Below are 13,820 nucleotides of genomic sequence, written 5' to 3' on the forward strand. Positions count from 1 at the left end.
AGCCCACAAACCAATCAAATTGCGTCAAAACGATTTATGATGCAATTTTGTGCGGACCGACCCAATCATTCATTTTATTACTAAATATATTATTATATTATTAAATCTAATTATTAAAATAGTAATATTAATTTACTTCTTATATATTATTGTTATTATATAATCATCATCAAGTATTAATATATTAATACAAATATTATAAAATAATAATTATTAATTATCATTATTATCATTAATAATAATAATAATTATTATTAATTTATGATTATTAATATTATTTATTCATAACTATCATTTAAAAATATCCAAAATACTATTAATATTCATTATTATTACTTATCATTATAATTATTATTTAATATTCATGTTATTGATGTTTAAATATTGTTTATATGTTTATTAAATTCAATTTAATTCAATTCAATTCAGTTCAGTTCAGTTCAGTTCAGCTCAGCTCAGTTCTGTTCATCAGTTCAGCTGTTTTATGCCGAATAGAACAGACCATTATTAGTGATAAGATTTCTTTAAATTAGAAAGGAAGATTGGGAGGCAAATTAATTGTGATTTTAATCCAAAATTAAAGCATCACAAGCTGAGTTTTCATAATAAGATCTAGTATTCAGGCTCGAGCTTTGCTCCAGGTTGGTAATGTTTTTCAAACTTGATATGCATTTTTCCATTCCCACTAAAATATATTAAGGAAAACTCAACATATAATAATCCGAAAACTTAAATCATGATTAAAAGTTGGTTGAGATGGTAATTGTGTCATGTATAATAGCAAGAAGTCATGGGTTCAAATTAAATCTTGTTGCAAACTAATTTTACTTTTGATAATTGGCATGATTTATGTACACATTGCACAATTCTAGTGGAGTAACCGAGGTGCCACGTGGCGTGTATACATTGTCACGCATGCCTTTTAATATATTTGTATAAATGGTGCACATCTAATCTTTTCCATCATCCTCTCTAGGAGGCTTGAGTTTTTCTTTCCGATTGAAATGGTGGTTTAGAGAATATATATTTTCTTGCTTTGTGATGCTTTTAATTATGTTATGTTGTCTCATATATGGAGGGATAGACATTTTGTTGTCATCTAAGATAATACCTTTTGCTTGCTGAAAAAGTATAGAAAAATCACTGTTTTGTAGATATTATTCCTCTATATTTTGAGACACTTTGTCCCTTAATTAAAACAAGAAGTCAAATATTGCGCTAAGTATAAAGATCATTAGAAGAGGATTTTTGTAGATGAGATAAATCTTTAGAGAGTTCTAAATTGGAGAGAACTAGGGAAGCTTTAGAGATAAAGCTTCACTGAGGGAAAGAAATCACTAAGAGTGGCATAGGAATTGTTAAGTGTTATTAGTTATTACTTTGCAAGGTTATTTGCGAGGAAAATTACTTTGTACATAATTGAAACTTTTGATTAATAGAAGTGGGTGATTAATAATAACCCTTTATAACTTTTGTTTATGTAGTTTAATTTGTTCTATTCAAAAAAAAAAAAATGTAGTTTAATTTGTTTTAACTCTAGTTTGTGTGTTTGATCCCTTCAGAATTTCTGACCCAGTTGGTATTAATATTCGATCAACAAAAGAGAGTTCACTCATGGTACACCCAGGGGTATTTTTGTATAAATTAGAACTTCAGGTGCTCATTTGACACCAAATTTGCTTAATGGGCATTTTGCTCATTTCTTGCATTTTGTTCATTTACTCATTTGCTCATTTTGCTCATTTTGTAATTAAAGTGTTTGCTCATTTACTCATTTGTTCATTTTGCTCATTTGTTCATTCGCTCATTATGCTCATTTGGAGAAAATAGTCTTGAGTGTATCATGAGCATGATACACCCAGGTGTACTATAAATATTCTCTACAAAAGAAAAGTTATTTTTTATGTTATTTATTTTCTAACTAAAGTAGAGTTCTTGCACTCAATTTCAAAACTAAAGGTTTTTCTATCCATCTTTTTGTTAAAGAAAAAAAACTTGAGATGAAGAACTTGAGATGTTTGAATGAGGATGTATTATAACACTATCTTTGTAACATGTCCCATAACAACAATAGAAAAATTTGAAATATTTTCTCCAAGAGGGCAGGGATTAGACAAAATTATAGCTAGGCATTAATGAATTTAATTTTGTTTTGATGGCTTTTGACCAAACATTAATTATGCTATAGCTTAGTGCGTATAGGTTATCAATTTTGTCGGTAGAATAAACCTACGTCCCAAATCTTTGTCCCTATATTTCCCCTCCTTCCAAACTTAATTAAATCTTAATTAATGAGTCAGGTGAATATGATCCAATATAATTGGTCGCTTTTGAGCTCTATTTAATCAACTCTGTCTACTAATAAGCACAAATTTTCTCTTAGCCTAGACCTCTGAAATGTTGATGCCAGCTTCATTGCTTGCTTTACATGGAGTATTAACTTTATATGCAAACTATTTCGTTCTTCACGTGTTTAACATACGAAAGCTACACAGTTTGGTTTACGAAAGCTCACAATTAGCTTTTGGCCGATCCCTCGATATGTGGCAGATTCAGCTCAGTTCAGTTCAATCCAGTTTAGTTTAGTTTAGTTTAGTTCAGTTCAATTCAATTTAATTCAGCTCAGTTCAGATCAATTCAGCTCAGTTCAGTTCAGCTTTGGACAATACTTTTACTCTCACATATCACTATTCATTTCAGTTCAGTTCAGTTCAGTTCAGTTCAGTTCAGTTCAATTCAATTCAATTCAGTTCAGTTCAGTTCAACTGTTTTATGCCGAAAAGAACAGACCCTAAGTATTTCAGAGCAATTGGAGAACATTCGCATCCTTTTTTCTTTTTAATATATCTCATTTTACTCCTTTTTCATATATAGAACTTTAATTTATACTATTTACTTACGGATTTTTCTAACCTATATCACACCGCATAGGTTAAAAATCTAAATATTTCATTAGAAAAACAATAATATAATAAGATTCTATTTGTTGGCAATAATAAAATAAGGATAAATACTTAAATTAAGATAATCATGTAAGCTTTTTTTTAGTTTGGTTGGATTTGAAATGGAAACTTTTTGTATAATGACATTTTATATAGGATTTATTGATGCTCTTAACCTATACCTTGTGCCATAGGTTAGAAAAATCCTTTATTTATTATTGTCATATAGAAGTATCATTTCAATATATCATTTCCGTTAGACTTAGTTCGAGCTAGGTCTTATTCAAATAATTTATCGATAAATAAATCTCTTGATACGATTTGAAGTACTGGTCGTTTATGCTAAATTATCTGAAGTCATAAATTTGTTTATTATATTATCCTTTACTTGTAAGTCTAAGGGAATAGAATATCCCATTTTATGTGGCTAATTTCAAATGTAAATAATACTTTTATAAGCTAATTACGGTTGGGCACGAGATTTTAGGAGAAGGTTGGAGGTGGAGTCTTGTTTCATGCTTATGCTAAGTTAGAGAGAGAATAAAGGTGGTTTAGAATTTAGGAGAGGGTTGGGTGCGGTCCTTCTTTTCATTTATACTAGAATTTTTTACACGCGATGCGTGCTTGAATTTTTTTCGAACAAAAACTCAATTTTTTTCGGCATAAGAGTCAAAATTTGAACATTAGACATACGAAGTATAATTGTTTTTAGTTGCAAAATTTAATTGGTTTAGTTTCTGTCACTTAAGTCTCTCACCATTCTTTTTGTTTTTTTTTTTTACTTTTCAAAGTTAAATTCTATGAATAAAATAGAAATTTTTTGAATTTATTTATGATTTCTAATATTATAATTGTTTAGTTGATTTTTGAATTAATTACAGTACTTCTAAATTGAAAGAAAGTAGCACTTTGATTTCAAGTCATTTTTTCATAGGTTGTAGTTTGTAAGTGAATTTTTAAGTTTTTGTAAAGTTTCCTCATTTTAGTGATTTGCATAACGTAAATTATGCAATTTTATATGATTTTAGTTGACTTGTGAGTGATTATTATAATTATATTTTTGATATCTTTGTTTGAAGCCCCCTTTGATTTGTAAGTGAATTTGTAATTTAGAATGGGAAGGGGATAAGATAGTACAGTCTCTTCATTCGGGGACACCATAGCTCCCCCCTTCCCTTATATAATAGAGATATGCTGTACTTTAATTCTTGAATGATATTTTATAAAACTTTTTTACCTTGATAATTTATCGCTATTATATAATAGAAAAAAATACGTCCAAATATATGTAAAAGTTTCATTATATATAGGAAACACTATAAAAAAGTAAATAGTTTTTTTCCTTAAATTCTGGTTTCATTACAAATACACCTCTATTTTTTATCATGACCCACCATTAATTGTCAATGGTTCTTGAGAATAGTGATTTGTAAGTAAATTTTTGTAAATATTTTTGTATGTATTGACGTTCTAGGTTATTAGTTTTAGTTTGTATATTAATTTTAAATTTTAATAAATTATTTGAGTGATTTGCGTGATTTTTATAACGTGATTTTCTCAATTGTATGGATGATTTGTAAAGTTTTCTTCTTTTAAGTGATTTGTGAGTGAGTGTTGTAAATTTATTTTCGGTATTTTGATTTTGACATTCCTTTTGTAATTTAGAAAGAGAAAGGGGGTAAAATAGGCATTTCAAAAGAGGACACCATTGCTCCCCCCTTCCCTTATATAATAGAGATAAGTGTTTCATCTATTTAAGACCTATCAATATAGACAAGTGTCGTATTTTTTATGGAGCGCAGTATACTTAATTTGCTCCTCTATAATTGCAACACTTGTCATTTTGGGTTGTTTTTGAAAAACTCATAGCACTTGGGTTATTTTTGTTGAACTATGCTTGAATCAATTATCTAGCGCTAGGATTAACCAAGCACGAGTGTTTTTTCAACCTAATAAAAACGTTTCTCCTCTTTTTGTGTGGACGTAGATAGTGTTTTTTCAACCTAATAAAAATGTTTCTCCTCTCTTTGTGTGGACGTAGATAACACATTGTTAGTGAACCACGTTAATTCTTGTGTCGATTGTTCTTTGATTATTTGTTGATTAATTGCGTTCGTTACAATAACTTTTTTACACTTAACATACCCGTTTATTATGGTGCATCAAAATTACAGCATGTCTGGTTCATTTTTAGTAAGAAGAGGAAGGGAAGAGAATACAAAAAGAAGAGAAAAGAAAGGGAAAAAAACAGTTAATTTTCCACTTTCGTTTAAGTTATCTCTTTCCTCCCAAATTCCTCCAATTTTGGGAGTAAAGGATTACGAAAATTTTGTAAAAAGGCATTTCTTCCACATCCTTCCAGTTCTTATCATTTATAATGTTTTTTTTAACCAAACATTGTAAATTAAAATATTTTGTTCCAATTTATTTAATTTCTTTTCCTTACAAATCCTTTTTACCAAACATACGGATAATCAAATTATGCCATTGATTTTCTTCATCTAATTTACGGGGTTGGTCCTGTAGGTATGATTTTCAAAATTACGAAGAATTTCTCTCTCTCACAACCTGTCAAGCTTAATAATGCTCCCAATCGCCCAACAAGTAATTTTATCAATTTTGTCCAAATACTTTGTTATCTCTTTAGCTCGGTTGAATACTTGAGCTAGTATTTTGACCCGGACGAAGCCGCGGGTCAGTTACAATTATCAAAGATATTATTATTCATAAATATCATACTTAATTTTTTTTTAGTTTTTCTTAATACTTATCTTGTACAAAATTGAAAAATGGACATTATGACTAGGGATGGGCAAGGGTCGGGTCCAGCCAGACCCTAATTTTTTTTTGCAGACCCAGACCCTAAGGGTCTGAAAAAATTGGACCCAGACCCTTAGGGTCTGGAGGGTCTAGATGGTCCATGACTAAATTCTTTATTTTGCCAATTTTTAGCATTATTAATATCAATAATCATCTGAAATTCGCATGAAAAAAACACAAAAATCGCATGAAACAAACACAAGAATTCGCATGAAAAAAACACAAACATATAAATTGAAAAAAACGAAACAAACACAAACTTATAAACTGAAAAAAAATCGAAACAAACACAATTCACAAACATATAAACTGAAAAAACAAAACAAACACAAACATACAAAATGAAAAAAAGAAACAAACACAACTTACATACGAGTTCAGAATGGGTGTTTTGGTGTTTTAGTTAGGTTTTAGTCTCTTAGAAAATCAGTTTGTCTTTTTCAAAAAAAGTTAAAATGTATATATCAAATAAGTTTAGGGTCTAAGGGTCGGGTCTGGATCCAAAATCTTAAGACCCGGACCCTAAAAAATTCACTTGGACCCAGACCCGAACCATACCCTTAGGGTCTGAAAAAGTTGGACCCATACCCTTAAATTAGAGCCGGGTCTAGGTAGGGTCCTGGATCCATGCCCATCCCTAGTTATGACAGGATAAATTGTTTTTTAAAAAACTTCTAAGGAATTGGGGATAAATATACTCCATCCATCTCAATGGGAATTACAATAAGAGAATGTTATTACTTAATAAAAGTGTTGGAGATCATAAAAATTGTCTATGTGCTAATAAATACATATAATTATAAGACTTTTTTATCTTTTAATTTACTTTGAAACCTTAAACATTAATATTGTAGTGATTAGTGGTTAAACACTCACCATTTATGTCAAAAGTCATGTGTTTGAATCATAGTAACTACATATATATTCTTAATATTTTTAAATGAGATTTTAAGCATGTGCATTAGACGTTTAAGCTCGCGCTTGCGGATGGAGTGGTCAAGGCTCCAGATGGCCTCGTCGAGGCTGGGCCCAAGTCGAGCAATGCACCTTTGGGTTCGGTCGAGGCTGCTGCACCTCGTGTGGACCCTTGGCCCATTGCCGAGCCACGTGAGGATGTAGCAGCGGGTGCCCCCGATGTGGGCTAGGTGGTAGGGAGTGTGCATGGTGTGGATGATAGTAGTGGTGCTTTGGGTAAGGGGAAACTAGAGGTGGGCACGGGTCGGGACAGCACGCGGCCCGGCACGTGCCCGCTTAGGCCTGACCGGTTCGTTGTCTGCTACGTGGGCCGCGGGCCTGTCACGGTCAAGAAATTTCATTTCAAACCCGCAACGGCACGAACCCGCCTAGATGGCCCATGGGCCGACCCGCGGACCGAACGCTCATTTCCTTTGTTTTCTAGCCTAAAACTGTCAAAAATCCAAAATAACAACATAAAATACAGGCCAACTCGCAGGAGGCACGAGCCCAGCCCACGGGACTGGGCCAGGGACAAAATCTGGAAGTTTCAGGTTCGGCCCGGCACGGCCCGACACTCAGGGGCTCGGGCCCGGCCCGCCATTTTTCCAAGTCCGCAAGCCGAGCCCGTGTAGAGGCCCGACCCGACCCATTCCCAAGTCTTGGGAAAACGTGCCAAAGTTCCCTATAAGAATTTGTGGGATTATGTTACTCATATAGTTAGTTGTGAAAAACAAAATTAGTCCATCTACTACTTTATCAAAGTCCTCACGTACTACTTATCCTATTACACATTATGTTAGTTGTGATAAATTTCCTTACAAACATCGTAGATATCTAGCAGTTATTACTGTAAGGAACTCTCCTAAATCATTCAAGGAGGCTATGAAGTATAAAGGATGGCATGCATGAGGCAGGGCAGCATAAATTAAAGCCTTGGAGGATCAAGGCACAAGGGAATTACAACCTCTTCCTCTCGGGAAGAAAGCTTTGGAAAGCAAGTGGGTGTACATGGAGAAATATGATGAGCAGGGAAAACTGTAGAGATTGAAGGCCAAATCGGTTATATTCGGTCATTATCAGGCAGAAGGCATAAATTTTAATGAAACTTTTGCTCCTGTGACAAAAAAGATGATAGTTCGTACTTTCCTGGCTGTTGCTGCGGTAAAAAGATGGGAGATTCATCATATGGATGTGCATAATGCTTTTCAGCATGGTGATCAGGAGGAAGAAGTCTACCTATTGAGAATTCCTCCATATTTTACTAAAAATAATGATAACATGGTGTGCAGGATGAAAAAGTCTTTGTATTGATTGAAGCAGACACATAGATGTTGGTTCGCAAATTTGGCTGCTGCTTTGAAAACTTATGATTTTAAGCAGTCTTATTCTGATTATTCTCTGTTCACTTTGCCAGGAAGCACATTCAGCTGAATGTGCTTATATATATGGATGATATGATTATTACAGGAAACAATCAGAGAACTTTACTGAACTTGAAAACTTTTTTGGGAAAAATGTTTTAAAATGAAAGATTGGGGTGTTTTGAAGTATTTTTTAGGCCTGGAGGTTGCCAAAGGTCCACAAGGAATTTTTATGAGTCAAAGAAAATATGCTATGGACATTATTTCGGAGTGTAGGTTGTTGGGAGCTAAACGTACAGATTTTCCTATGGAGCAGCATCATCAGCTTGCCTTGGTTAATGGTCCTTTAATGGACAACGCAGAACAATATAGACGTTTGCTGGGGAGGTTGATTTATCTTGCTGTTACTTGCTCTGATTTGGCATATTTTGTTCATATCTTGTCACAGTTTATGCAGACACCGCGTGTTGTGCATTGGGAGGCCCCCTGCGAGTGGTGCTGTATTTGAAGAAAAATCCAGGACAAGGTATTTTATTTCGTTCTGATAGTGATCTCTGCTTGGAAGGATGGTGTGATTCTGATTGGGCTAGTTGCCCTCTTACTAGGAGATCTTTGAATGGATGGTTTTTTTTTTTTGTTGGGGGTATTATCCTATTTTATAAAAAACTAAGAAGCAGCTTACTGTGTCTCGTTCTTCTGCAGAGGTAGAATATCGTTCTATGGCTGCTATTGTCTGTGAATTGAAGTGGTTGAAACAACTTTTGGGTGATTTTGGAATTCAGCATCCTGCAGAGATGAGGTTGTTTTGTGACAGACAATCTGCATTGTATATTGCCAGAAATCTTGTTTTTCATGAGCAAACGAAACATATCGAATCTGATTATCATTTTGTTCGGGATGCGGTGACTGAAGGACTTATTACTCCTTCTTATGTGTCTACCAAATTTCAATTGGCGGATATTTTTACTAAAGCACTTTCAGTTTGAATTTTTGTTATCCAAGTTGGGTATCAAAAATTTGCATGCTCCAACTTGAGGGGTGTGTGAGAAAATAGGACTCTATTTATTATTAGAGTTCATTGTGAAATAGGATTTATTTTCTAATTAGATTCGGTGAAGGACTCTGTCCTTAGGTTGTATAAATATGTTTTCTGATTAATGAGAAGGGGAAAACAAATTGACCAAAGCTTAACAACTCATTTTACTAATTAAATCTATTTCAAACCTCAAAATCAGATCAAAATGCATAGATCACATGACAAACTTTATTAACGAAGAGATAATGACAGAGATAGTATTAAGACACTTCAAAAACATGTAATTATCGATGTAAAAAAAAAAAAAAAACATGTAATTAACCTTCAAATAGTTAGTTCAGAGATAATTCTAAAACATATAACCTTAAGATGGTTGTTACAGCATAGCAATCCATAAACGTGATCAATCACATGAGTTTTCAATATCCAGTCCAACGGTATCATCATAACTTTAAAACTATTATATCATAGTCTTAACAATATCAAAGTGCATTACTTGTAAGAAGTTGCAAAGTAAAATAATGAAGCAACCAATGCGCGAGAAAGACAATTGAAGCACATAATGACGAGCCACATGCACCGATTGTTGAGTGAGTACTTGAGTACATCAACTTCTTTTATAGTCATTTCTTCTTCTTTTAATTTCTTCTAAGGAACAAAAACAAATGTAAGTGGTGCACTGTGCACACCCTCCACAGTCCACACACTACTAATTAATTGTCTAATTCTAGATTCTAATGACAACCACCTCCTTTGTTGAGAAAGAGAATAGGAGTGCGTCATTCTACCATCCCCGCGGAATTAGTCTTTTCATTCTCCCAAAATATAGGTTTTATATAACTTTTATGGTCAATTTATATCAACTTTTATCATTAATTAATTTGAATCATTATATTTCCTATCTTTCCCCTTCAAAAACAAATACTTCATGTATTTTTATATACACTATTTTGTTTTTTCGTGTTCGTCGAGAAGCTTCTTTAAATGTCAAAATTTCTAATTGCTTTTAAGTAAAAATTATAGAAATTTGATATTTGGAATTCTTGCATTGAGACGTATTGCATTGAGACATATCTAACAAGACTCACCTGACTATATTTTTTCTTTTATGATGACACGAGATAGTTACAAAGTTGGTTGAAGAATATTGCCAGAAAGGAAATGATGTAATTAAAAAAAAAAGAATAGAACAATAAAAAAGGAACAACTAACAAGGAGTAATAAGATAAGATGAACAGGTCACCGAGCAGCAGGTGATAGCCTAGTGGTATTGGCATCACCTCCGATCCCAGAGGTCAAGGGATCAAGTCTCACCCCTTACAAGGAAGGATCTCCAATTTTCCCCCTTAATTCTTTGCAAGGGATTTCATCTTACCTTAAAAAAAAAAAAAAAGATGAACAGGTCACCAATTATAAAGAATGATGTTTTGTTGCTCATGTAAAATTATGTCGTATGATATCGTGAGACAATAGACAAGTTCGAGCTAAAACAAGAATCGTAAAGCTTGTTGAGTTACTAATATCAATTCTTTTGTAATTACTTGTAGTAGACACTCTTCCATATAATATAAAAAATGACAACACAATATAGAATATAGAAACGTTATTAGCAGGGCACAAAAAGCAGCATTGTATTCATTGATTGATTAGTGATAGTTTTGGTTGTTTTTCTACAACTAATTTGTGAATGGTTTTGTACATCAAATTTGTGTTTGTCTTGATCAAGGTTTTGTTCTTTGAAATTGTACATATTGGCATTTCTCTACAATATGTTTTCTTTTCCTTTTGGTTATAAAAAAAGATACAAAGTCCAATATGAACTTTAAACTCAAATCTTGAATATCATACTCCAGGACTTTACCTAGGTATTGAAGTACATATGTGAACACTAACGCAGTAACGCGAAAGTTTTTGCAAAGTTCTATGCCAAATAGTCTGTCTAATTAGTTGTTTCGGGAATTAGATTAGATATAGCTAGATTGATAGTTTTGTTAAAGGCTCGGAGTATTATACTACTACTTTTGTTAGTAGCATTAATTTTAGCTCAGTAAGCTAGTAGTTACATAATTTAGTATATTCGTAAGTTGTTTAGCATCGACCTTTATACTATGTCTACACCATTGGTTGTTAGGGATGAAAGTTTGGTTATTGGTTTTGATTTGGTCAAGATCCTAATTCCTATAAAATCCCAAATAGAATTCGACTATTGGATTGTAAGTCCAATCTAATTAAAATTTCCTCCTAAGTTTGATTCGACTCAGTTGAACTTAAAAAATTGCTAGTTTGATATAGCCAAATTGATAGTCTAGTCAAATTTCGCACAAACAATTACATTTTTAGACGAATGGCTCATTGACCTATATAAAAATATAATACATACAAGATCATGCATTGGTAAACAAGGTTTAAAATTAGTCTTAAATTAAACATAATCATATTAGGAGTCTCTAAAAAAAAGTTTTAAAAGATAACACTATCATCATTTAAATCTTAAATAGGATCAAATATTCATTTAATTTTGATTGTTTAGGTTTTCATACTTGAAACCTTTACAATCCAAAAATTCAATTTTTAACAATATCCAAAACCAATTCAATGAGATCAAGAAAATCCGCTTAAATTACTTACATAGTTTAGTTTATTAGAGTGTGAATATGTATTTCGGGTAATAATTTTCACCCCTTCACTCTTTATAGCCAAAACAACTTCAATACCATTGTACTTGTTTGGGCTCAATAAAGGGTCTGCCCAATATCTTTGTCACATCATCATAAATCACCAGATATGTGGCGCAGCGAGTCCCACCTGGGAGTTTACCTAGCTCCAAACTGTCTAGGGATCTACAGATGGATGGAAAAACTAATTGTCTGATAAGGCAACATAACCATTGATCCAAAATAAGCCTATCCTATCAATGTTACCTATTTGAGAATTCGCAATGCTATAAGTACCAATAGTCTTATCAATAAACAGACATTGAATTTTCACCTAACAACCTAGAGCATCTTTCTCTAGACTTTATCTCTCTACCTCAACTGATTTGAGCTCCGAAAGGCCGATCACGAAACAACACTCGAGATAGTCTAATAACCTTGTCTTTCAGAGTTTTGTCATATGGACGATCAATTCAGGCGAACGTTGTTGGGGCTCACTTATACTCTGCACACTTCAACAATGCTCAATTTCTAGACAGAAATAATAGTATTCTTTTTTTAGTGTTTAGAAAACTATATAAAAAAGGGTTAATTGGCTAAAACAACACGAATTATGCCTCAAGTGCACTGAGCAACACAACCTTTGACGGGTGCAGTGCGTAGCATGAACTTTAACACGAGGTGCAACCAACAACATAAATGTGATCGGAGTACGGAGATTCCACCGGAGTTATGAAATCTTCGTTATTTTATTATTTCTTTTCTTTTCCCCCTCAATACTCTGTCTTTTTTCCTTTTTTTTTCTCTTTTCTTCTTCTCTCCCAACTTCCTCTATATTCATCCTCCCTCACCAACCTAAAAACCTCCCTTCCCCTACCCCTATCCCTACTCACCGAAACTACCACTTTTCCCTTGCCCACCTTGACACCAATCCCCTTCCCTTCCTAGCCCCGAAGACCACCCCAACCCAACAAACCCAACTCAAATTTGAGGTGGTCGAAAGGTGACATTCTGATATGAATAGTGTGGTGATGAGGATGGTGAGGAAGAGTGGGTGGAGAGGGGGTGAAAGGGTGGGGATTTCTGGTACGGAGGTGGGTTTTTCTAGTGGACAAGGGTTAGGAGGAGGGAGAAAGAGAATTAATATAGAGGGTTTGTTGGGTAGGGATGGTTTGTGCCTTTGGAGGGGTGGGGAAGGAGATGGGGTTGGTGTCGGAGGTGGGGAAGGAGATGTGGTTGGTGTCGAGGGTGGGAAAGCAAAGTGGTAGTTTTCTATGGGTAGGGTGGGGGAAGGGAGGTTTTTCAGTGGATAGGGGAGGAGAAATACAAAGGATCGAGAGAGAAGAAGATAGAGGGAAAAAAAGAAAAAAAAAGAAGAGATAGGAAAAAAAAGGAAAAAAAAAAGAAACGAATAAAGTAATGAAGACTCTATAACTCCAGTGAAAACTCTGGTGTAATCTCCGTGCTTCGGTCATCTTTATGCTATTGGTTGCACCTCGTATTAAAGTTCATGCTATGTCGTGCACCCGTCAAAGGTTGTGCTGCTCAGTGCACTTGAGGCATAGTTCGTGTTGTTCTAATTAACCCTATAAAAAATAATAGAAAGTATTTGATATTGATTGAAAATTTTCCTTTTCAATCAAAATCCCAATCTGAAATGGTAAAATTCTAATCAAGTCATATCAGATTGTCAAAACATTTTTGGATGATAATTTAGCCTTGGTCCAAGTTATCAGACAAGCTAACGTTATGGTTGGAAAAACAGGTCCCTAGTCATTCGTTAATCGCCCTGAAGCTAGGGAGACAAACCGTACAAAGAGCGTGGAAATCCCGCAAATAAAGTGGAAAAAAAACAAGGATAAAGTTTATTTCATCAAAAAATTTGAGAGAAAATAAAGAAAGTGACATATTAACTGCACATATTCATGACTTTCTGTTTAGTACTATAATTTTGGAGTCTTAATCAAGCTTCACAGTAGATACAGTGAAACAATTAACTAAACAAAGATTTTTACCAGATAGATTCTTTAAGAGTAATTAAGTAGATTAA

The sequence above is a fragment of the Beta vulgaris genome, chromosome 7 (genome assembly GCF_026745355.1).
Source record: "Beta vulgaris subsp. vulgaris cultivar EL10 chromosome 7, EL10.2, whole genome shotgun sequence".
Lineage (NCBI taxonomy): Eukaryota > Viridiplantae > Streptophyta > Magnoliopsida > Caryophyllales > Amaranthaceae > Beta > Beta vulgaris.